Genomic DNA, 22,752 nt, shown 5'->3' with positions numbered 1-22,752 from the left:
GCATCCTCAGGGAGGTGTGGAGAGCCACAGAGCCCCTGAGGCATCACATCCCTTCCTCTGGAAAAGGGGAGCAGTGGCAACCCCTAATGCCAGGGCTTGAGATCCCCTCTTAGGGCTCCCCACTAACCCTGGGAACATCTTGTGTCCCCCAGGAGCTGCAGTGGGGACCCCCAGCCCATGAAGCATCACTGGGCTGTCGCTGCTCTGTGTCCCCAGCAGTGAGCACAGAGCCCTGCCAGAGGGGTCCCTGCCCATGGCAGGGCTGCAGTGGGATGGGCTGCAAGTTCCCTCCAACCCAAACCAGCCCAAGGTACAACTGCAGGGCTAAGATGAATTTTTGACCCCCTCACTAAATACAGAGATATCAAAATAAATGCACTCATTCAATAAGCACTAACTACTGAGAAGTGTTATGGAATAGCCATGAAACTTTCCTACCTTTGACTGAAATAATGGACTTTTTAAAACTCATCTTTCCCTAACATTCCCTTATTATCATAAACAAGCCTAATGAATGCAATTAAAGCTAGAAGTCTCTCAATTTCACTCCCTTCTGAACAGGTTCCATTTATTGGTTTTTTCTGAAGCCCTGGAACAGAGGAGCAGCTGAAGTCACAATTCACACAAACAGAATTAGAAACAAAACCCCAGCCTGAGTAGCTGTTCCTCCAGGATTCCCAAACACACAGCCTCAGAGATTAGGGAAATGGAGGGGGTTGGTGCACAAAGCTACAAAAATAAAAGTTAAATGTTGTGTTGGGCCAAGAAGAAAGCAAATTCACCAAGGAATAGCTCTTTCTGCCTCTATTAGTTTCAGCAGGATGTGGTGCTTCCCACAAGCTACTAATACAGCCTAATTGGGAGGGGAGGGATGGAGCTCAGCAAACTTTATCATTATTTTTCATGAGGTCCCAATTTTCCCTGCTGCCTTGGATCTGCTTTGCCTCTGCATATTTTGCTGTCCTGTGCATCATTCTCTTTCCTCTCTTCCTCCTCCTCCTCATCTCTCTCCGTTTTTTCACAACACCCAGGGCTGGCTACTCAAAAAGAGCCTTCACAAGCCCCTCAGAGCCTGGCAGCAACAAATTTCCTGCTGTGCCCTGAGTGAAAGAGCAGGACAGCACATTCCTGCATCCCCCAAAGCTCCTCCATGGCCAGCAGGGAATGGCCCAGGGCAGGGTTAGATGGGATAGTAGCAGGGAATTCTTCCCTGGCAGCTGTGGCTGCTCCATCCCTGGCAGTGCCCAAATCCAGGTTGGATGGGGCTTGGAGCAGCCTGGGATGGTGGAAGGTATCAGAGATGGGATGGGCTTTGGGGTCCCTTCCAACCCAAACCATTCCAGGATTCCAAGTTCATCAGGACCAAAGGCCTTGTATTTATCAGCTATGATAAAAGGTTTTTAGAGCCAAGGTGATGGAGGCTTTGTGGTGATGGGATGACAGGCTGGAAACACCAAGTCAGGCTCATGTGGCAGAGCACCCCCAAGAATTTTTCACCACAGGCTGTGAAGCAGATGGGCAAAGATTCCAGGGATCCACTCCCAGCAGGGATCAGAGAATCAGGGAATCCCAGGTGATGCTCCTGGCTGGGTGTTTGTTGCCTTGCTGCTTCCTTGCCCCTGATAAGGCACAGTGTGTTACACTGAGGGGATCTGAAGTGCCCAGCTGCTTTTCAAACTGGTTAAAGACAAAGAAAATTGGAAGATTGTAGTTTCAGAGCTGAACCCTGGCTGGCTGGGTATGAGGCAGCTGAGGTTCTGGAATTTGGGCTGGGTAAGGACAGCAGCTCCAGGAACTCACAGGGATGCTCTGCTTGGCACCAGCACTGAGCTGGGAGAGGAAGGAGGAGGTTATGGGTTTGGGAGCTGGGATCTGATAAACACAGAATTCTGAACATCCTGGGCTGGGAGGGACCCTCAGGATCACCCAGGGCAGCTGCTGGCCCTGCACAGACACCCCAAGAACCCACCCTGAGCATCCCTGAGTGCTGTCCATACACTCCTGGAGCTCTGGGCAAGAACCTTTCCTTGATCTCCAGCCTAAACATGCCCTGGCACAGCTCAAGGATGCAGGGACATCCATCCCTGTGCACCTCCCACCCAAAGCAAGCTGCTGTTAATGATCCAATCAGGCTCTAAGAGGTCCCAGGCTCCATCCAGGTCCCTCCCTGGGTGGGCTCCAGCCTCTCCAGCCTGAGGACAAGGCTCAGGAATTACACACTTCATCCTCTGTCTCTGCTCCCCCCGGAGGAAGCAAGGCTCCAAATTGAATTATCACAAAGAAATCAATTCCAGATCAAACCTCTGTGAAATTATAATTGCTTTAATGATCTGCAGGCTGGAATAGACAGGGCCCAGGGAAAGCATCATACACTTTCCCTCTTCAGTTCATATGGCTCCTGTAGGAATCAGCCTTTGTTCACAGGGAGCATTAGTGTTTTCTAATTATGTATTAATTTAATCTACTATTAATTTTCAATTAATGTTATTACACAGGAACTTCCCTTTTCCCAAATGTGACTGCTGTGTGAGATGCTGAATTCCAAGCAGCTCTGGGGGGAGCTGACAGGCATCTGCTTAGCCTTTAAAAAGGGGGGAAAAAAAACCTTCAACAACCAATTTTGATGAAGACATTCCAACCAAACAAAAATATATTAAAAAAAAGACACATACAAACCTTTCTGACTCATCTGAAAATGAGCAGCATTTTACCAGCAGCCTGTTTAGCCTAAAGGCTTAAATCACTTAGGTATGGCGTGTCTGTGGAGATTTTCATTAGAACTGACATTTTGACAACTGCAAAAAAAACTCTACAACAACCCTGCTCACAACATGACGGGCAGTTTAAAAATAATTATCAACCACAGGACAAAGGCAGCCAGGGAAATGAAGTTTCACTGAAGTCTCTTCTTCCTAAAGATGGTATTTAGAAAATAATCAACCATCCTTCCTTAATTAATTGAAGATGCAAAAATAGCTCTGGATTTTCAGCATTACACAGGAGCAGAAGGGACAGGGCTGTGAGCAGAGCTGTCCTGGCTGGGCAGCAGAAATATCTGAGTGTGGGGGGATTTAATTCTTGGATTTCACATTCCAGGGACTCTGCTCATCAGAAAGCTGCTTTCTGAGGGTGGGCCCTCCTCACTATGGAAAACACCCAGGATGCCCAGGGGAAGTGGAAGCTCCTGAAAACCAGATTATCAAACCCAAGAGGCTTGGCTGGTGCTGCCTTTCAGGAATGAGGCTTCCCAGAGGGAATGCAGAATGCCTGAGCCTGGACCTGGGGCCTGTCTGCCCTGCCTTGGCACAAATGCTCAGATTTTCCATGGACAGCTAGAATCCCATCCAAGAATTAGTAAACTAGGGAGACTCTCCAAAAGCTTCAATAGCTGTGCAGCAGAGGGACTCACACACACTTGCAGTGCATACAAAACAAGGAATTAGATAATCCTGGAAATAAAGGCTTAGGAAGTGCCTTTGGCTCTGCTGGTCCAACAGCAGCAGGATGAGCCCATTAAAGCTCAGAGGGACAAACAGCTCCTGGAGCAGCAGGATCCTGCACAAAGCCCTGGGCAGAGCTGACCCACAGCCTGGGATGCCCAGGCACATCCCCTCTGAGTGGGGACAGCCCCACACACCAAGGCCTGTGCCCCATTCCTGAAATACACAGTCTAAATCCCTGCAGGGAAACCTCTGGACAAGTCTGCAGAACACAAAGAATAGGTGAAATCTGATTTTTTTTTTTTTTTTGTCAGGAATAATAAAGTCTAAGGTTACTTCATGAGGTCAAGGTTTCTTTTGAGCTGTGTGGTCCAGGTGTGCTGTCTGCCAACACTCCTGCCCTGTCAAAGCCCCATTCTTCTATTATTGTGTATCAAAACAGCTGTAGTGAAACCAGAATTACTCCCCACTTGGACCAGAACATCAGCAAGCCAAGCTCAGCTCATCAGCCCCAAAACTGTTCTGGAATGGAAAAGCCACACAGTGAAGAAAATCTTCCCAATAAAATGAATGAGCACACAGGAATTAAAAACACAACAGGAGAGCCTTAAGGAGCCCCAAGAATTTCACTGGCTTTTGGGGCCTAAATCAGGATATAATTTTAAAAAAATAAGAGAAAACTCCCATACCTTCATCAGAGGCAAAGGTGCATTTTAAAGATACCATCAGGAACCTGAAAATGCAGCACAAGTTGTCCAGACATGCACTACAAGGTCACCACTCCCACCACTTTCCAAGGTTTTTTCTTTGTTTATTATTTGGGTTTTTGAGGTCAAGCAACATGAAAATCCTGAGGCTTTTAAGTTGGTTTTTTTTTTTTTTTTTCTCCTATGCCTGCAGCTGGCCATCCTGCTGAAATAGCTGCAAGAATAAATCTTGCAGAATAAATCTTGAAAACAACATCCCTGGAGGAGGCCAGGCAGCAAAAGGTAGAGAGAAAAGAAAAGCACAACACTCAAAAAATAATAGAGAATTTGAAATCATGAGACCGCTCATTTGGGGATATTTATCTTGGCACAGAAAAGGGTAACAAAAACCCACCAAGAATGGAAGACATATGGACAGCAAAAGTTCATTGAAAGATATTTTGCCCAGTGAGTACCACAAGCAGGAATGGGGTTTGGTTCTACATTTGAGCATTTGTGCCAGATTATTACCTTGAAATAGCAGCAATTCCACCCAAGGGAAATGTGCAGAAGTGATGTCCCAGAAGTGATGGGACAGTCCAGATGTCCCAGAAGTGATGGGACAGTCCAGATGTCCCAGCCCAAATGAAGCAGGTTGGAAAAGACCTTTGAGATCCAGCCCATGACCCAACACCTCCTCCTCAAGTGAACCCTGGCACTGAGTGCCATGCCCAGTCTTTATTAAACACATCAGACTCCTGAGCCCTCCCCAGTTCCCACCACTCAGCCACCATGAAACCAGCACATTTCTTCCCAAAAGGGACACAAAAAGTGATCTCTGCCATCTCCTGAGCCCCTTTCCAAGGGGCAGAGGGAGCCACACAGGGCCACAGGAGTTCCCCACTGTCCCTGCAACAGATAAATGTAAGTTTGGTCAAACTGCTTGGGCTGGCATGTTTTCTGCCTTCCTTTAAACCAAGCAACTCATGCTAATCTGCAGCTAAATCCCACCATCCCAGAGGCACTGCTGACATCAGTCAGGAAATAATTCCCATTCCAAGGGACAAATCAGATCCCACTGACAAAATCCAGTGTCACATTTTTATTTAAAGGAGTCTCAAGCTCTGCTGAACAAGCAGGAGACACCTTGTTCTGAGCATGACTTCAAGGATGGCCAGATCTGAGCTGCCCCCAGAGGAGCAGGCTGGTTTTGGCAGGATCATGTTTTATACATGACCCAGCACTGCAGCACACAGCTTTGAAGAGTTATTGTTTATGGATGGGGGATTTTAATAAACTGGAGCAAGCAGGGGATGCAGGATTCCCAGCTTCTGTGGCATTCCCAGGTGATCTAAGATCAAAACAATCCTTGTGTGCATGGAGGCAAATCAAAGCACAGCCTTGGTGGCAGCAGAGGGACAGGCAGCACTTAACTGAGCACCAGAGACTCCCACTCCTTTTTAACACTATAAGGTAATGGGGACAACCTGTGTGGAGTGCTGGAGACCCTGCAGGGCCTCCTGGACTCTGGGCAGGGGGTTTGCTACTGATCCAGCAGCAGGGATGGACAAGGCTCCATGTGGAGCCTCCTTGGGCAGGCAGGTGTGGAATGCAGCCCCACCTCAACCCCCCAGATCACCCTGCCTTGCACAAGGAGCAGCCAGACAGAAATCACTGCAGATGGTTAATAAATTCCTCTTAGACAGGGACTGGAGGCACACAGGGTGGTGGCAGGGTCAGAGTTTAGCAGATTTCTGACAATCCCAGGACCCCTGTGGCCCGTGCTGATCCTCCTGAGTTGTCACAAAAATCACTCCAGCAGCTCAGGCAGAGGACTGACTCCATTCCAGTTCCAAGGAGGGAGAGAACAAGCAGGCAGCTGGGAGCAAACCCATCCCAAAACTCCAACTGAGAGCTGCTGCCTCCAGCTGTGACACAAACATCCCTCTTGGATGCCCAGGGCAGGATGGTGCCACCACCACCACAGCACTGGTCCCAGCATGAGCTGCTGCATGTGCTCCTCTGGAGCACTGGAGCTACAGAATGCCCCAGGGACACTCACCAGAGCCAAGGAGAGATGTCCCCAAAGTGTCTGCACCTTCCAAACAGCTGAGCTTTGTGTATGTGGCTACTGAGACCTTCAAGGTCTTTGCCAGGAGAAAGCCCCAACAGTCAGTCCTTCACAAAACCACTTCTGCACGGACAGAGGTCCTGCTGAATGCAAAATCCTCTTCACCTCTGAACTTTCAGCAGGAAAACCTCCTCAAAGCACTGAACTCAGCCTTAGCCAGGCTTCTCCCACCTGAGCTGACATCAAATGGGCAAAGGCCTTGATGAGCTGCTGGGAGGCTCAGCCAGGCTCACTCTCCTTTTAAACCTCCAAACCCTTCCCAGAGGGACTTTCTGCCATGGAAATGTTTGAGATTTATTGTTTTGGCCAAAGCAGTCATTTCACTTCTGCTGTGAGTGCAAAGAATGGCACAGGATCCTTCCTCCCTCCCTCCCTTTTTTCATCTCTAAAAAAGAGGAGTTTACACCCTGCTTTTAAAAACAAGTCAGGAGAAAACTGCAAAATACTCAAATATCTCTGTTTGCTTCACAACCAGAACAGCTGAGAGACCCCAAAAGTTGAGGGGGTCACTTGTGAGCTCACCAGAACCCAGAGCACAGCAAATTCACCCCTTGCTCTGCTCTTTGCCTCCACTTTAAACCCCCACAGTCCCCTCTCCACCTCCCACCCACAACAAGCCCAGGTCTCCTGGTGGGACTCCTGACTCACCAGCACATTCTCCTGTTAAAGGTCAAAACAAATGTCTTGTGGCAATAGGGATTTCATGAGTTCCCCCTTGGTTTCAGTTGATCAGCAGGAGCTGAAGAGACTGGCTGCACTCTGGAGCTTCCCTAACAAGGCACTCTTCATCTTGTTTAGGAAGAAGGGAAGGAGCAGCCATGGGAAACGCCTCATCCCTGGATCTGTGGCTGCACACAGCAGCAGAGCAATCAGCAAGGTGGTCCCTGCAGCAGAGAGCTGCACTGGGATGTCCTCACACTCATTCACACCCTGAGCAGGACTGCAGCTGGAATTCCTGTAGGACAAACAATTTTCAGTTATTCCAATTTCCCTTCAAGTGCTCCAGCACTCTATGAAATTTTGTGCCACTCTGTGAACTCCAGGGTCCATTTCCTCACACTGGAAGCCTACTCCAAGCCAGGAGCAATGCTCCCAAATCCATGGGTCAGTCACAAGCTACACCATTCACTGCTGCAGTCACCAGGAGCTTCTCATTGCCACTGTCAGAGCTCCTGGGTGCTCATCCAGCTGCTTCAGTGCTTGCAGACACTCCTTCCTTTGCTGAATCCTCTGCTGCAGGTGTTGCTCATTTTCAGAGGAGGAGGTGGCAGGTGGAGCCCTTCTTTCAGTTCAAATATTTCTTGGTAAGACTTGTGGAGCAGGCAGAACAATTTTAATACTGGAAATATCTTCCATCCTGCACTGCTGGGTTGCATAAGGATATCCACATATCCATCTTCATCTTGATCTGATTCCCCTCTGCCACTGCTCCAGTTGTGGCCATCTCAGCTAAGGAAAAGTAATGTGGGCAGCAAAGCCAGTTCCTTCTTCAGATTTAAATAAACCTTAGGTCCTCTGTTTATCTGTTTTTAATGGATGTTCAGGGACCCGTTTTCAAGCTCTCCCTCCAAAAAAAAAAGCCTCTTGTGTGAAAAAGAAAATTCCTACATCACCCACAGAACCTCAGGACTGAAGACAGAAGGAACTCCCAACGTGTACAAACCAGCCAGACTGGTTTGGGTCTCCTGTTCCACAGGCTGGGATCAGACTCAGGGGATCAGAGCACACAAACCTGGATCTGAGGCTGTGGCCATGAGCAAGGGGAGACTCCCCACTGCTCTAAAAGGTGTAAGATCACGTCCCTAACTTGCTCCTGGGCGTGACAGGTTGCCTGTTTCCAACTCATTTTCTCCTCCACCACTGCCAGAGTCAAAAGAGGTCAAGGAATCCCAGAACAGGATTGGCTGGGGGGAGGGAAGGGGAGGGAGAGGCATTTGCATGTGAAGAAATCCAGCAAGAGAAACAGGGGCTGCAGAGCTTAGGGAACAGGCTTTCAGTGGCAGCTGCTGGAAGCAGGGCAGGGAAGCATTTAGCATTTCCAGCTGCAAGGCTAAGCTGATATGACACTGAATCAAGCCTGGACACGCAGCTCCAATAAATCTTTCACCAATAAAGCTCATTGTCACCAACCTGGAGCACTCCAGGAAGGCAGACTCCACCTGCACACACACAGCTAAGGACATTTCCCACGGAGGCAGCATGTGAATTTTGTGATCCTCCCTCGCTGGCTGCAGCAAGGAAACGCTGTCAACTTTAGTCTTGGTAAAGAAGCAACTACACATCTGACCTACATAGAGTGCACAGATGTGAGTGGCCTCGCACAGCACGCCACAGAATTATTTTTTTTTTTTTAATGCAGAAAAAAATTAAACACCACCTGCTTTGCCCGGGAATGTGCAGGAACAAAAGGCAGCTGTGCACAGGAGCTGCACCACAATTCACGTGGGACTGGGGAGCTGCACTGTCCATCTTGTTTTGTTTAAATACTCTTCCCAGGATTGGTGTCCAAGGCAGGCTGGACAGGGATTGGAGCAAGCTGGGAGAGTGGAAGGTGTCCCTGCCCATAGTAGGGGGTGGAATGGGATCATCATTAACCAAACCACTGCACAATTCTGTATTTTCAGGACTGGGACCCAGGTTTTGACAGCCCTATAACCTCAGGAGTGTGAAGCACTGACATCCATCCCCAGGGACCCTCACAGGGTGATTAATGCCACCAGCACAGGGACAGAGCCCTGGGGCTGCTGAATCAGGGGACAGCCACAGCACTGCTGCAAAACCTCTCCACCTGACATGAGCTGCAGGCTCCTGCAGCACCCAGGTGACCTGGGGGACAAGTCCAAGGCCATCAGGACAGCTGGGCTCAGGCTCTTCTCTCAGGGAACAGGTCACAGGATGACACTGCCTGAAGCTGTGCCAGGGGAAGCTTAGATTGGATACTGGGGAAAATCTCTTCACTCAAAGAGTGGTCAGGCATGGGGCAGGCAACACTGGAAGTGTTCAAAAGCCACATGGATGTGGCACCTGGGGACATGGCAGAGGTGCTGGTCTTTTCTAACCTCAGTGAATCTGTAATTTCAGGTGTCTGTCACCTCCCAGAGCTGAACTCAGACACAAAGGTGGGGAAATCAGCCTGTGCAGCAATAAACAGGTGCAGGTTTGCCAAGGAGGGTGCTCAGAGCAGGGCCAGCTCCTCAGCCCAGCACTAAGCCTGGCAGAAATGGCTGCTATGAGAGAAATGCCACGTGCCAGGCATTCCCCAGAGCCCAGGCCCTCCGAGAACATCAGCTGTGACAGGGCAAAGCCCCAGGAATGGGGTGGGAATGGCCAGCAGGGATCTGCAGCACAGCAAACATCACACAGCACAAGTGGGAGCTGAGCCCTGGCTTTGTGCCCAGCTCCCTGCCCAAGGTCAGGCCAAGTCACAAGCCCTCCTACCTGTTATATATTTAGAGCATCAGTGCCAGAGCCACACTGCTCCTCACCAAGCCCACAGCTTCACACACCACCCTGCTGCAGGGGCAAATGTCAGCACAGATTTCTCAGATTTGGTGATTTTTTTTTTTCCCAGGGTGGGAGCAAAAAGCAGCTCTAGTGAGTGGGAAGTTTTATCAATACCTCCTATTTGCCTTTATTCTCACTAGATAACTTTGAACAAGCAAAATTCAAGGGATGAACAAGAATTCAAGAAGTGATCACAGCAGCTCAAGGGATGCCTGGACAATGCTCTCAGGAATTGTGGTGGGATAGCTGGAGTGCCCAGGAGCTGGACTTGATCCTTGTGGGTCCCTTCTAGCTAAGAGTATTTAATATTTCTAATCAAATTAATTGGTTTGCAGCAATTTTATCAGCTGGTGATTCCTCTTGCTCACGACTCAGAGTAAAATAAGTTGACAAGCTTCAGGGAAAGGAAAACAAAATAGAATTTAATCTGGAAATTTATAGAGCAGCCACTAGCAGCACATGTCCTGGCTCCCTGCACCTCAGCAGCATCAGCCTGTTTGTTTCTCATGTTAGTACCAATTCCAGCATGGGCTGAGGGCAGCTACTTCCAAAGGCAACAACTTCCAAAACCACTTCATTTTAACAAAAACTCAGTTATCTGCAGGGTGTTAGCCACCATTGCACAAAGCTCTCTCTTTCACATCACTGCAGGTTGTGGAGATGCTCAGAATGCTCCCCTCCTGTTACAACCCAGGAAAGAATTGAAAATTCACTGTATTTATAAGATTGCTGGGCTGCTTTCCCCAGCTGCATTTTGCCCCAGGATATGGCACCTCCTCAGCCTGTAAAAGTGGTTCTTCCTCTTTTTGGGGACTTGGAAAGAAAAGGCTTTGTGTAAATATGCAATATTTACTCCAACATGCTGTAGTTTGGAAACCCAGCTGTGCAGACTTGGGGTGAGCCATGAATTACTCACATCACTGAGTGGCAAAAGCCTCTGACTTGCTGAGCCAGAATCCCCTGCACCAATGCCTCACAAACCATAAAATATAGATGTTTATGCTACATATAAGGCTACAATCTGTTAACTCTGAGGTCACACTGTTTTCCCCCCTCTTGCAAATGAGGAGTGGAAAAGGCAGAGAGCATCAGGGGATGGGGATATGGAATCTGCAAACTGAACTGCAGAAGGAAACTGGAGTGAGATGAGCCTTGAGGTCCCCTCCAACCCAAACCAGTCTGTGACTCTGTGATATGATAAATGATAATAAAAGCAATGAATGAACCCAGCCTGGATCAAGAACACACACAGCTCAAGCTGCTGCATCCCCCTTCACTGAACCAAACTCCTCAGCCCAAGCCCTCCAGGACCTCCTCTCACCAGTATTTTGGGACATGCACCAGGGATAAGGGTGATTGTGCATCTAAATAACCTGCTCCCTTCCATCTCTGCTTGGGAGAGAGGCTGGTGTGACCTGCTCCCAATAAAGTGTTAACACCACCACCACAAAAAACTGTGTCTGCATAAAGGAGCATCAGAAACCTGCTCCAAATGATGGATTAAACCTCCCTGCCTGTTCAGCTCTAGCTCTGGGCTTTTCCATGCTGAATTAACCACCTCTGCTGTCTGCTGCCTGTTTGACACAGAATAAATGTTCTGCTCTTAGCAAGTACTTATTTTCCCAGATCTCAGTGCTCAAATGGCAAAGGAAGAGATCCAAAGTTTCTTTTCCAAACTTCCCTGCCAGCAGCTGCCAGTGTCAGACATCAGCTCATCTCTGCATCCCACTGTCTGAACATGGAGCCCCCCAGCCCTTCCCTAGGGAGCAGCAAGAAAAAAGATCCCACTGCTGCAATAAGGGGAGAAAAAGTCATTTTCAAACAGAATCCTGCTCCCCAAAGGGAACACTGGTAGATCCTGCCTCGAAATTAAGTTGCACTTTGGCTTTTATCTTTCCTGGAATCCCTGCTCTATAGACTGGGCTGGAAGATGAATCCAGGAGAACTGGGCAAAAACATGAGAGCAGCTGATTTATAGTTTGGCTGGAAGAGCTTTAATTCTCCCAGCCCATACACAAAGCCCATTCATTTGGGGGAAAAGGTAATTTAAAATATCTTTCCTAATGTCTGCTGGCAGAACAGAGATGAAGGACTGTAAGAGATGATCAATGTTTAGGCCCATCTTCAAAGCTGCAGATTTGGGGAGCTGCTGAAGATAAACAAGCAGTGGGGGACAAGAGCCAGGCTAAAAGCTGACAGAGAAATTGCTTTTTTCCAAGGCAAACAGAAGGCAAGGAAGGGCTCCATTCAGAAAGGCTGTGCTCACTCCCCAGTAACACGAGCAGGGCAAGGGACCAAATTTAATTTCTTCCTCACAACAAGTTTAATTAAATCATCTAAGCCCTCCCTGCCTGTCTCCTGCCACCAGGAGTGGCTGTGCTCACAGGAGCTATCAGCAAACTCACCCTGGCTGCCGTGGCCTCGCTGGAGATGCTGCTCCTGCTGCAGAGTCAGGGCTGGGGGAGCACCAGCTCCTCATCACAGCCAAACACACAAACCCCACCTGGGATGGGCAGCAGGGCAGCAGCCACAGCCCTGGGGATGCTCCACAGCATCACCTGCACAGGGGAGCTCCCCAGAGGGGGTCTGTGTCAGCCTCACCTGTGCCTGGGGGTGCCCAGGTGCCCCCAGAGGGACAGGAGGGACACTGGCTGCAGGGTGAGAGCTGCACCGAGGATTCTTCACCATGAACAGAAATTTCACAGCCAGGTCCTTGACTCTGGACAAGGGATGGAAGGACAGGACAAGGGGAATGGCTTCCCACTGCCAGAGGGCAGGGATGGATGGGAAGTTGAGAAGAAATTCTTCCCTGTGAGGGTGGAGATGCCCTGGCACAGGTTCCCAGAGCAGCTGTGGCTGCCCCTGGATCGCTGAAGTGTCCCAGGCCAGGCTGGACAGGGCTTGGAGCAGCCTGGGACAGTGGGAGGTGCCCCTGCCATGGCAGGGGTGCCACTGGATGAGCTTTAAGGTCCCTTCCAACCCAAACCATCCTGGGATTCTCTCAGAGCCATCACAGAGAAAGGCCAGGTTTTATTGGCCTGTTGAAATGTGTGAACATAAGCACTGCACTCTGGAACAGAAGTTAAAAATTATAAACAACAAAAATTAAGTTTAAAGTACTAAAAGAGCTCAAGGGGATTTCTGCTGTGCTTACAGCTTTTACCAACTTCAGAAGGAGCTTTGGGAGCTGCTAAGAGCTCCAAGCATTGCAGATTGCTGCAGCACCAACAAAAACACCTGTTTTACAGCAGGCACAGCTCCAGGAGCTGCTGAACCCCCAAACCTCTCCCTGAACCCCCAAACCCCTCCAGTGCTGCCCCTCAGCAGGAACACAGCTCAGGCCAGGCAGCACCATCAGCTCAGCAACCACAGAGATTTTTTCTAAATTTGAAAAAATACAATTATGTTTGAGCACCATCCACCTGCAGTTTTTCACACAGGGCCAGAAGAGTCACCCTGCAGTCCCTGAGTAGAGGATGTCACAAAGACCAGGTGACAGGCAGCCATGGGCACTGGGGGCACTGACAGCTGCCAGTGACACAGCAGCCACAGCAGCAGCTGCCTGTGCAGAACTGGCAGGGCCAGCACTCCCCACATCCTTCCAAAGGAACTTCTCCTCTCCCAAATGCTCCCAAGACAGTTTTCCAAAAAAAGTTTGCTAAAGACAGAAGGCAGCACAAGATTTAGACTAATAAAGGCATCCAGAGCTTTGGTGGGGGAGACCTGCAACCACCTCCTGCCCACCCTGGGACCTTTGCCAGCCTATCCTGAACTCAGGAATTCCCACATTAAAAAGAACAAAAACGATTCCACAAGGAGTGTCCATTGCCACCTTTTCAACACCTTCTCTTGCAGAAATTGTCTCCTGTAGAAGTGCCAGCAGGCAGAGCCCAGGGGAAGGATGCTCTCCCCCAGGGAAGGGACACAGGAGCCAGGGGGAATCCTGACCCAGCAGGAGGCAGAGCTGCACTGCCTCAGTTATTACTCACACATTTAACCCGGCCATTCTCATTCTGCCTGCACTAGCAACCCCAAAATGAGCTCTCATTCATTCCCAGGCTGTGTTTGCTGAAATGTAAGCTGCTGGCAAAAGCATCAGATAAAGCCCTGGCATTTCTCAGGTCCTTTTGTTTGGTACCATCCCCACACGGAGGTGATGCTGCAGATACCACCTGGGAGTCACTGAATTCACACAGAGGTGCCCATCTATTATTTATTTACTCTTAGTAGAAATAAACCCTAGCAACGTGGCACTGTGTTTTCTATTTTAAAACTAGATCTTATTGGAACAAATTTAAAAAAAGATCCAGAAAACCCACAAAAACAGACAGTTGTGCAACATCACTGGCAAAGTCTGTGGATGTCCAGTAAAGGAAATACTCTGCTGCAGGTGCAGGGATGCTCCTGGAACAGAGCTTGGCATCCTGCAGGGCAGCTCTGGCAGCAGAGGAGAAGGAAAAGCCCAGAAGCCCTGAAATCAACTGGGGACCTTCCCTGCAAAGGCCTTGCCTCAGATCCCAGCACCACTTGCTCTACACATCTGCAACACATTCTCAAGGCTTGATTTTAAATAAATAATGAAATAAGAGGGCTCAGAGGTGCCAGGGTGAGAACTGCAGGAGCTGCAGCTCAGAGGTGTCCCTGGCCCATCCAGCCCCACAGCTCTTTGTGCCAGGCAAGCCAAGAGGACAAACAGCATTGTTTGGGTGTTCTGCAAGAGCCAAAAGCATGACTCAGGCTGTCCTCATAGCCCTCCCCTGGCTAGCCAGGGCTCAGCAATCAGCTGCTCCCAGGGATGGGGGCTCCAGGGACACCTCCTGCCCAGCTGAGACAGCCCTGGCGCTGCTCCTGCAGCCAGAGCTGCTTTCAGACACATTTTCAGACAAAACCTGCCCTCATTTTATTTGAGAACAAGAAGTCATTACAATACTCGCAGGATTTCACCTTCCTCTAACAAGCAGCACCTCGCTGGGAGCTCACAGCTCTCCAGATTGCAGGCAGCAGACTTTTCCACATCCATGCTCCAGCATCATCTGTTACATCCTGCACAATATTCCCCCAGCTCCTCTTGTTTGCCCACAGCCTGGCAACATGAGGATAGTCTTTCTGATTGTTTTAGGCTGCAGGTAACACGAGAAGCCCCAAGAAAAGCTCTGGATTCACTGTGTGCAGGCAGGCTGGTCTCTGTGAAAGGAAACAGCCTCAGCTCACGGCTCAAAGCCTTGGCTTTGGTATTTCCAACATCTCAAACACCAAACTAGACACAGACAGATGTTAATTCTGCAGAACCCACATCTAAGTCAATGCCTGCCTGGTATCACCTCAATTCTTTTACAATGCACCTACAATTCATTTTCTATTGGAGATGGAGCTGGAAACACCCGACCTTCTCATTAAATAACACTTTCAGGTGAGACCCCCCCTGGAACTATTACTGGAATTGAACAGGTACATCAGCACTGGTTGGTGGCAAAAATAAAAATAGCCCCAGCTCTGGGCACGCTGGGGAAGGCAGTGGCCTTCTGTGCACAACAGCAAAATCAACTTAATCACAAATGACAACTTCTGAAAGCCTTTACTTTGGATTCATCCTTGGCATTTTTCTAGGCCAGCTCAAAAACAAAAGCTTTGTCTTCTTAAAATGCAATTGCCTGAGGCACCTCTTAAAAAAGTGACATAACTCAGGTTTGAAAAATGCCTCCTGGGTTTCAGATCCTCCTAAGAGCCTCTTTACTATTCAGCTTGATTCAGATTACCCAGATCAGCATGAACTCTGCAGATTTAGCCCCAGCTACCAGCACAGGTATAAAATGCACACATTTAGGATTATTTTTTTTAAACTATATGATTAAAGCACTACAGTTATAAAAAAAGAACTTGTTATTGATCTGAATGGTTGCTTCCTCCCTTTTCTCCAGCAGGTTTATAAACACTCTCTGATGACAGTTTATTCTGAATTTTCCTCTGTTCAGTTTATTCCAGATTTTTTTTTTTTCCCCAGCCTGTTTTTCTTGCTAGGTATTTTCAACCTTTTCATCACAAACCTCAAGCTGTGAGAAGAATGAGCAACTTGTTTTGGAATCACAATTTGAGCCTAAAATTTGATTCTTGTTTCTTCTCCCCTGCGCAAACCTTTTTTATTTCAGTAATTTTACAAGCAGTGACTTTGTGCTTCTGCAAATCCAGGAGCACAATCCTGTGCCAGTAACTTGATGGGAGGGGGCAAGGAAGGAGAAGCTGCAATTCTCCAAGACAGACACAGCTACTTCCAATGCCTGTAATTAACACCTTGGATAAACCCACAGTACCTTAAGCATATCACAGATTTTTATACCTATAGGCTGTTTCCTTTGAGCAGATAAAAATTTACTGCTAGGTCTGAAAACTCCTTATGCAGCCACCAGTAAAGAAGTCAAATCAAAAGGAGTTTTGTTGCTTTTATTGAATGATTTGGGACAAGGAGAGCTGTAAGCTGTCTTGGAGATGGGAACACGTTAGAGTCTTTTTCTGAATGATCAAGTCCCATCACTTACTCCACATAAACTGTTCTCTGTCAAGAGCTTTAATCCTCTCTTTTCAATCCCTAAATAAAACATCCTCCCTAAACTCACTGCTATTATCAGCCATTTCTAAAGAAAGCAGTTTTTAAGAGACACACCTCTTTCTGCTCTGCTGTTCCTCTGAAATCCATCTCCAATATCAGCCTGACAGAAGTAAAACAGCAGCAATCCTCAGAGAGCTGGAGGAGTGTCTGAACACCCACCCCTCCCAAAGGAACCTTGCACACACGGCCCAAAACAAGTCACAAAAAGGCTTCCAGGAACAAAAGCAATAAAACTGGTGACACAGAGGTGCTACAGGGTCACACATCCGAGGTTCTGCCCGTGGCACAGCTCCTCAGCCCGAGCTCACTGGGAAGCCAGGCTCCTTCCTGCCCTTTAGGATAATGCAAAGAGCACAAATCCCAACAAACAGCGGGATAAAGGACAGGGCAGAACGAGCAGGGACAGTCCGGAGCGCTGGGACACAGCCAAGGAAACAGGCTCGGCCAGGGCGCCGGGCCCAGGGCAAATGCCAAGGGCTTGTGCTGGCCCTGCCAGCTCGGGAAGCAGTGTCTGACCAAACGGGACTCACTGTGGGGGCAACACAGCCACAACATGAAATAAAAGGGTCTTTTCTTCTGGCCCTGGAGGTCAGCTCAAGCCAGCCGTGGTGCCACCGACTCCAGCCTGCCCCACAGCCTGAGCAGCCGCTGGAGTGTGGGAAGGCCCCGGAGCCAAACCAGCGCGGGCTGTTCCCAGCCCTGGCTCCCAGCCCTTCCCCGTGCCAAAACCACGGCAGAACTGCACTCTGAGGTGGCGGAGTCACCATCCCTGGAGGGATTTAAAAGAGGGGTAGATGTGGCACTTGGGGACGTGGTTTAGGGGTGGGCTTGGCAGTGCTGTGTTAATCCAGCCGAAGTAATTCTAGGATTCTGTGCTAAAGCACTGCAGCAAGCACAGCTGCGATGGGTCGTTCCTGCAGGTGGGCTCCTGCTCCTCAGAAGCAAGTCAGGAAAATAAAGGTGCCCACCCACCCTGCTGTCCATCCTAGCAGTCTGTGTCCGAGCCACCCGGGCTGTCCAAAGAGGGAATTAGCCCCCGGGTCCCTCCCAAAGTCACTGCCAGACCCCACTGCCCCAAAGCTGCTCTGGAGTTTCACACAGCTCCTCAAATCAGTGGGATCGCTAAGCTTGGAAAATACCTCCAACATCATCAAGTTCCAACCTCTAACCAAGTCCCCCGATGCCCACTAAAACCGTACGGCCGAGTGCCACATCTGCTTGTTTTTAACACTCCCAAGGATGGTGACTCCACCACTTCTCTGTTCCCAAATACAACTGCCGACAGCAATCAGCAGCCCCAGCAATCGCGACAGAGCGGCTCGGGCACGGCGCGCTGGAGCCGCAGGGCTCGGCACGGACCGCCGGGAGCGGCGCGGCTCAGCGCCGATATTCCGCCCGTTTTCTCGCTACGGAGCCGCTCCCGGCCGCCCGAGGCCCCGCTGGCGGAGCGGCCGAACATCTCCGGTGTGCAGGAGGCACGAAGTACCCCACGACGGAGCGGTCACAGCGCGGACATCCCTCCCAAGCGCTCAGCCCCGCCGGGGCCCGAGCCGCTTCCCGGCGCGGCACTTCCCCATCCCGCGGGAATCCCCTTCCCGTCAAACGGGGAAAAGCTGCATCAGGGGCGGAAAAAACCTAACCACACGCAAGAAATCCGGTGGGGAAAGCGAAGACTGAAAAGGAAAAAAAAAAAAACCCAACAAAAAAAAAACAACAGTAATAATAAAGCGGCACTAAGTCAATGGCAGGGGGACCCAGCATGGACCCAGCTGGGGCTGGCGGGACGGCCCCGCAGCAGCCGGGGGAAGGGGCGGCAGCACTCACCGGGCAGGTCGGTGCCGGGCAGGTCGGTGCCGTGCGGACGCAGGGCCCGGCCCGTCCCGCCTCGCCCGCGGGAGCCGCCGGCTCAGTGCCGCGCACCGCCCCGCGCCGCGGCTCCTTCCCGCCGACCGTACCACGGCTCCAGGCTGGGGGGGACCGGCTCGCAGCGGAGAGCTCACCCCGCCGCCCGCCGCCCGCTATCGCTGCTGCCTCTGCGCGGCCCGCACCGATCCGCCCTGACGGGGCTGTGCCGGGCAGGGCCGCGCCGCTGGAGCTCGGCTCGGGGCAGCGCCGCTCGCCCCGCACCGCCCGGCCCTCCCGCTCCGCTGCCCGCGCGGTGGAAGAGTCCAGAGCGGGGCGGGCGCGGGCGGGGCCGGGCGCGCGGGGCTGCTCCGGGCGCGGGTCCCCGTGAGGGAGCGGCGGGGCCGGGCCGGGCCGGGCTGCGCTCGGGGGTCCCGGTGTCGGGGATCCCGGTATCGGGGGGTCCCGGTGTTGGGGGTTCCCGGCCCCGCAGCGCTCCCAGCGCTCGCACCGGCACCGCTCGCTCTTTGCCTACACCCGGCTCGCCGGAGCCGAAGTTCGCAGCCGCCGCGGGTCCAGCGCGGAGCTCCAGCCCGGCCGCTCATCCCCAGACACTCTCGGTGACAGCGCGATGCTCAGCTCGGCTGCTCCGTCTGTGTCCGCCCGCTCCTGGCACTCACCGGGAATAAAACGATTCTCTTGGGAAGGTGGTGTTTCCTGACCGAAATTACCGCTGCTGGAGGCGTGGGGGGCCCGGGCCGCATCGCTCCGAGCGGCACAGCGTGTGCGCTCCAGCTCACGGCAGCTGTTCAGCGCACATCTATGCGAATCATTTTGTGTAGCTGCTCTCAACAGCGTGGTAAGGAAGGGCGAGAGCTCACCAGCAGGAATGACACATCGCACAGTCATAAATCAGAGTCCTGCCGTTATCGTGGCACTGCCGAGCCCACCGCTAACATATGTCCCCAAGTGTCACATCCTCACGGCTTTTAAATCCTGCAGGGATGGTCACTTTCCCATTGCCCTGGGCACCTGTGCTGGGGCTGAACAGCCCTTTCAGTGAATAAATTTATTCCTGTTACATGCCTGGAATAATACCACAGCACAAAGGATTAATTGATACTCAAGGCAAAATCCCCCTGAAGTTTTCCTCACTGATCCCAACAGAATTCTAGTGGTATTTAAGTGATCAGTTACACAAAACTCCCCGACACAGTGCTGATTCCTGATGGGACTGGTGGGAGTGCTGAGGTGCTCAGAAGGTACCTCTGAAGGTTGGGTAAAAACCCCTCAGCAATGTGAATTCTCCTGTCAACATCAAGACCTCTCTGGCTGTGAGCTGGAGGCAAGAACTCGGTACCTACCAACTCAAATGTGAGCCATTAACTGGTTTTTTCAGCTTAATGTTTCTTGAGCAACTCATGGCTGACAGAGGGCAGGGATGGATGGGATATCAGGCAGAAATTCTCCTCTCTGAGTGTGGGGAGACCCTGGCCCAGGTGCCCAGAGCAGCTGTGGCTGCCCCTGGATCCCTGGCAGTGCCCAAGGCCAATTGGACATTGGGGCTTGGAGCAACCTGGGATAGCAGAAGGTGTCCCTGCCATGGCAGGGGGTGGAATGAGATGGACTTTAAGGTCTCTTCCAACCCAACCCATTCCATAATTCCATGATCTCCCTTCCAAGCTTCAGTTTTTCACCTGCACCCTTAGTGAAAGGGTTTCCACAGATTGTGTTAATCGATTTAGGAAAGAACCACAGGGTTCTAATTCACCTTGTCTGATGGCAGTATAAGCATTTACATGGGTACCACCTGGCTCAACTGAAAGTAAAGCTTTTCTAGCAGCATTTTTAATATCTGTACCTATAGATCTAGGCAATTCCACTGCCTGATTTTCTGCTCTATGGAAAGGTAGAGCACCTGCTAGTAGGACAACATCTATGTCCTCATAAGGAGTAGTTGCATATTTTTAAAATAATTTGTCAATAATTTTTTTCCATTGCAATTCCCATAAAAGATATTGTGAATAGGGACTAAGTCATTAGAGTTAAATATGTTGCTCCCTTTTCACCTTCAGCCTTGGCAGGGTGGAAAGACACATCAGGTTCCTGGTGGAATACATTATTTCCCATGAAATCCAAATCCCCCAGTCTGAACTGGGATGTTGCTCTCCCTCTCTCCTTGGAGAGCAATGTCCACTTTGGGTTTGGCTTTCCATGACAAATCCCCCCTGAGAGTGAGATCAGACAGGGCATCACAGCAGTGCTGTGATCAGGGTGTCAAAGTGCCTGTCCTGGGCATGGCATCTCCCAGTTTCCTTCCAAATTCGAATTCCCTTGGAGCTACACAACAACATTTCAGAATCATTTAGTGAGATTTTGCCAGAGTTGGAACATTCAGAGCTTTCACCAAAATTCTCCACCCACCAAAGCCCCAGGAATGTCTGTAAACTTGTGCAACAGCAGGTGCTTCACTTATTAGTCCAGAATTAAGTTTTCATCAAGCCCTCATTTTCTTTAGAGTCCTATTTATTATTGCTTAACAATCACTTGAAAGTCTATGGGTGGGAAGCAATACAAAAGCATCTTTCATTATTCATTAAGGACAAGTGATGCAGGGCTTTTGGAAGGGAATAGAAAGTACACAGACTTTTCTGCATTTAAAACAATTATTTCTTATTAATAACCCTGCAGAAAGGTGCCCCACAGAGATTGCAGTTTGGGTGTTTTGAAGCTCAGTCTCTTGATCACAAAAAGAGCTTTTCTTCCCCTGTGACATTTCTCAGCAGAGATCCTGGGAAATGTTTTGTCATCTTTATTTTTAAAAAATACTTAGGTGATTATTTTTGGTGATGTCCCCTTCCTGGGATGGATAATAATGTAGTGGTGATTGTGGAGATCAAGACCTGATCTCCATGAGCTTCTGTCATGAGAATAAAAAGCTGCAGCTACAGAGCAAACCTGCAGCAGGTTTGGGAAAAAGATTGGGGAGCTACAAGCTCAGGTTGGAAGGGACATTGAGGGCCTCATTTTGAGGGTGCATTTCTCAGCTCATTGCTGTGGCTATTGGGGCAGGTCCCAGGAAAGAGCCCTGAGGGTTCTTGCCCCTTGTAACTGACCCAGGTAGAGACAAACCATCCCTAAATCTCCCTGGTCTCGTCCAGCCCTTACAAAGCCACCTGTCTGTGCTGTGAGATGCTGATTTGGAATGCCAGGATAATGTAGGAGACCACACCAAAGCCTTTCCCAGCACCTGGGAAAGGTGAGGAACGTGAGGAACCACAGAAGATGCAAATCCCAGGATAAAGGGGATGGGAACCCCTCTCCAGCCTGCAGAGCTGAAGATCTGCTGGTCCAAGTCCCTTGGTCTGCCCTGAGGAGTCACACACTGCTCTGAGGCTGAGGAACCACACAGAGCAATTTTGCTGAGGTGTCAGTGGTGAGGAGGAGCTCAGGGCATGGCCCAGCTCCTCAGGCTGTGCCTTCCCAGAGGATCTGTCCCTCCAGTGCTGAAAGGTGTGCTTGAGGCTGCAGACTGGGAAATTCAGAGAGCTGGAAGAAGTCAGCACAGGGCTGTGCAGAGGCACAGAAGGAGGCACTGGGAGCCCAGCAGAGCATCCATGGGGAGCTGAGCCCAGAGTCCCTCTGCCAGCAGAGCCTGTCTGTGCTCAGATTCCCCCACTTTGTCCCCTCCCTGCCACCCTGCCTGGGGCAAACCAGACTAGAGGTGATGTCTGGGGGGACTTGGGGCCCAGCTGGAAAGGGAAGAATGTGGGGTCCTGCCAGGCTGGGAGAGGCTGGAGGGGCCATATGGGGAGTGCTGAGGTCACTTGGTTTGTTCAGCTGGGGAGGAAGAGACTGAGTTCAGGTCCCATGAGGGTCTGCAGCTCCTCCTGAGGGGCAGCTGTGACAGTGACAGAACTCAAGGAATGGCTGGAACTGTGTCAGAGGGGTTTAGGGTGGATACCAGGTTCTCCCCAGAGGTGCTGGCAGTGCCCAGGCTCCCAGGGAACAGCCCTGAGGCTGCCAGAGCTCCAGGAGTGTATGGACAGCACTCAGGGATGCTCAGGGTGGGATTTTGGGGTGTCTGTGCAGGGACAGGAGCTGCCCTGGGTCATCCTGGGGGTCCCTCCCAGCCCAGGACAATCTGTCCTGTGATTCCCTGAGAGCAGAGCCCCTGCCTGGGAGCTCCCTGGGGCCATGGTGCAGCTCCCAGAGCTCCTCTGAGGGGTCACTGCCTGCTGAAACATCCCAAAGAAAGTGAGTCCACCTGTGAGACCCTTTCCTGACCCCTAATTTGATAGTGGGACCCTGAGAAGATGACAGGTCCTTTTAATTCTTTTTATTGGCATTTTTGTTCCCAGACATGGTGGGTGGCTGGATCCTTCAGACATTTAACCCTTCCCTTCCCACCACCCTGTTTTCCATCTTCCATATTTGATTTCTGTGCTGGGAGATAGAGAAATACCAGTGGGTTTTTTCCTCCTTTTTTTTTTATTTTTTTCTCTGTTATTAATGAATTTTTCATTTTGTTTCACTCACACAGAA

General features: G+C 50.5%; 1 protein-coding gene across 2 annotated transcripts in view; it reads right to left on the bottom strand.

The window, feature by feature from the left end:
* Positions 1–18,332, bottom strand: part of RALY (RALY heterogeneous nuclear ribonucleoprotein) — a 101,912-nt gene extending 83,580 nt beyond the window's left edge. Inside the window, exon 1 of one of the 2 annotated variants that reach the window (XM_056507868.1) lies at positions 18,190–18,332. The gene's annotated coding sequence lies outside the window, so the exon portion shown is untranslated. The remainder of the gene's footprint in view (positions 1–18,189) is intronic. The other variant, XM_056507867.1, reaches the window with a different exon arrangement.
* Positions 18,333–22,752: the final 4,420 nt, after the last annotated feature.

Source organism: Oenanthe melanoleuca, chromosome 20, assembly GCF_029582105.1.
Source record: "Oenanthe melanoleuca isolate GR-GAL-2019-014 chromosome 20, OMel1.0, whole genome shotgun sequence".
Classification (NCBI taxonomy): domain Eukaryota; kingdom Metazoa; phylum Chordata; class Aves; order Passeriformes; family Muscicapidae; genus Oenanthe; species Oenanthe melanoleuca.
This window is presented reverse-complemented; position numbering and strand designations above follow the sequence as displayed.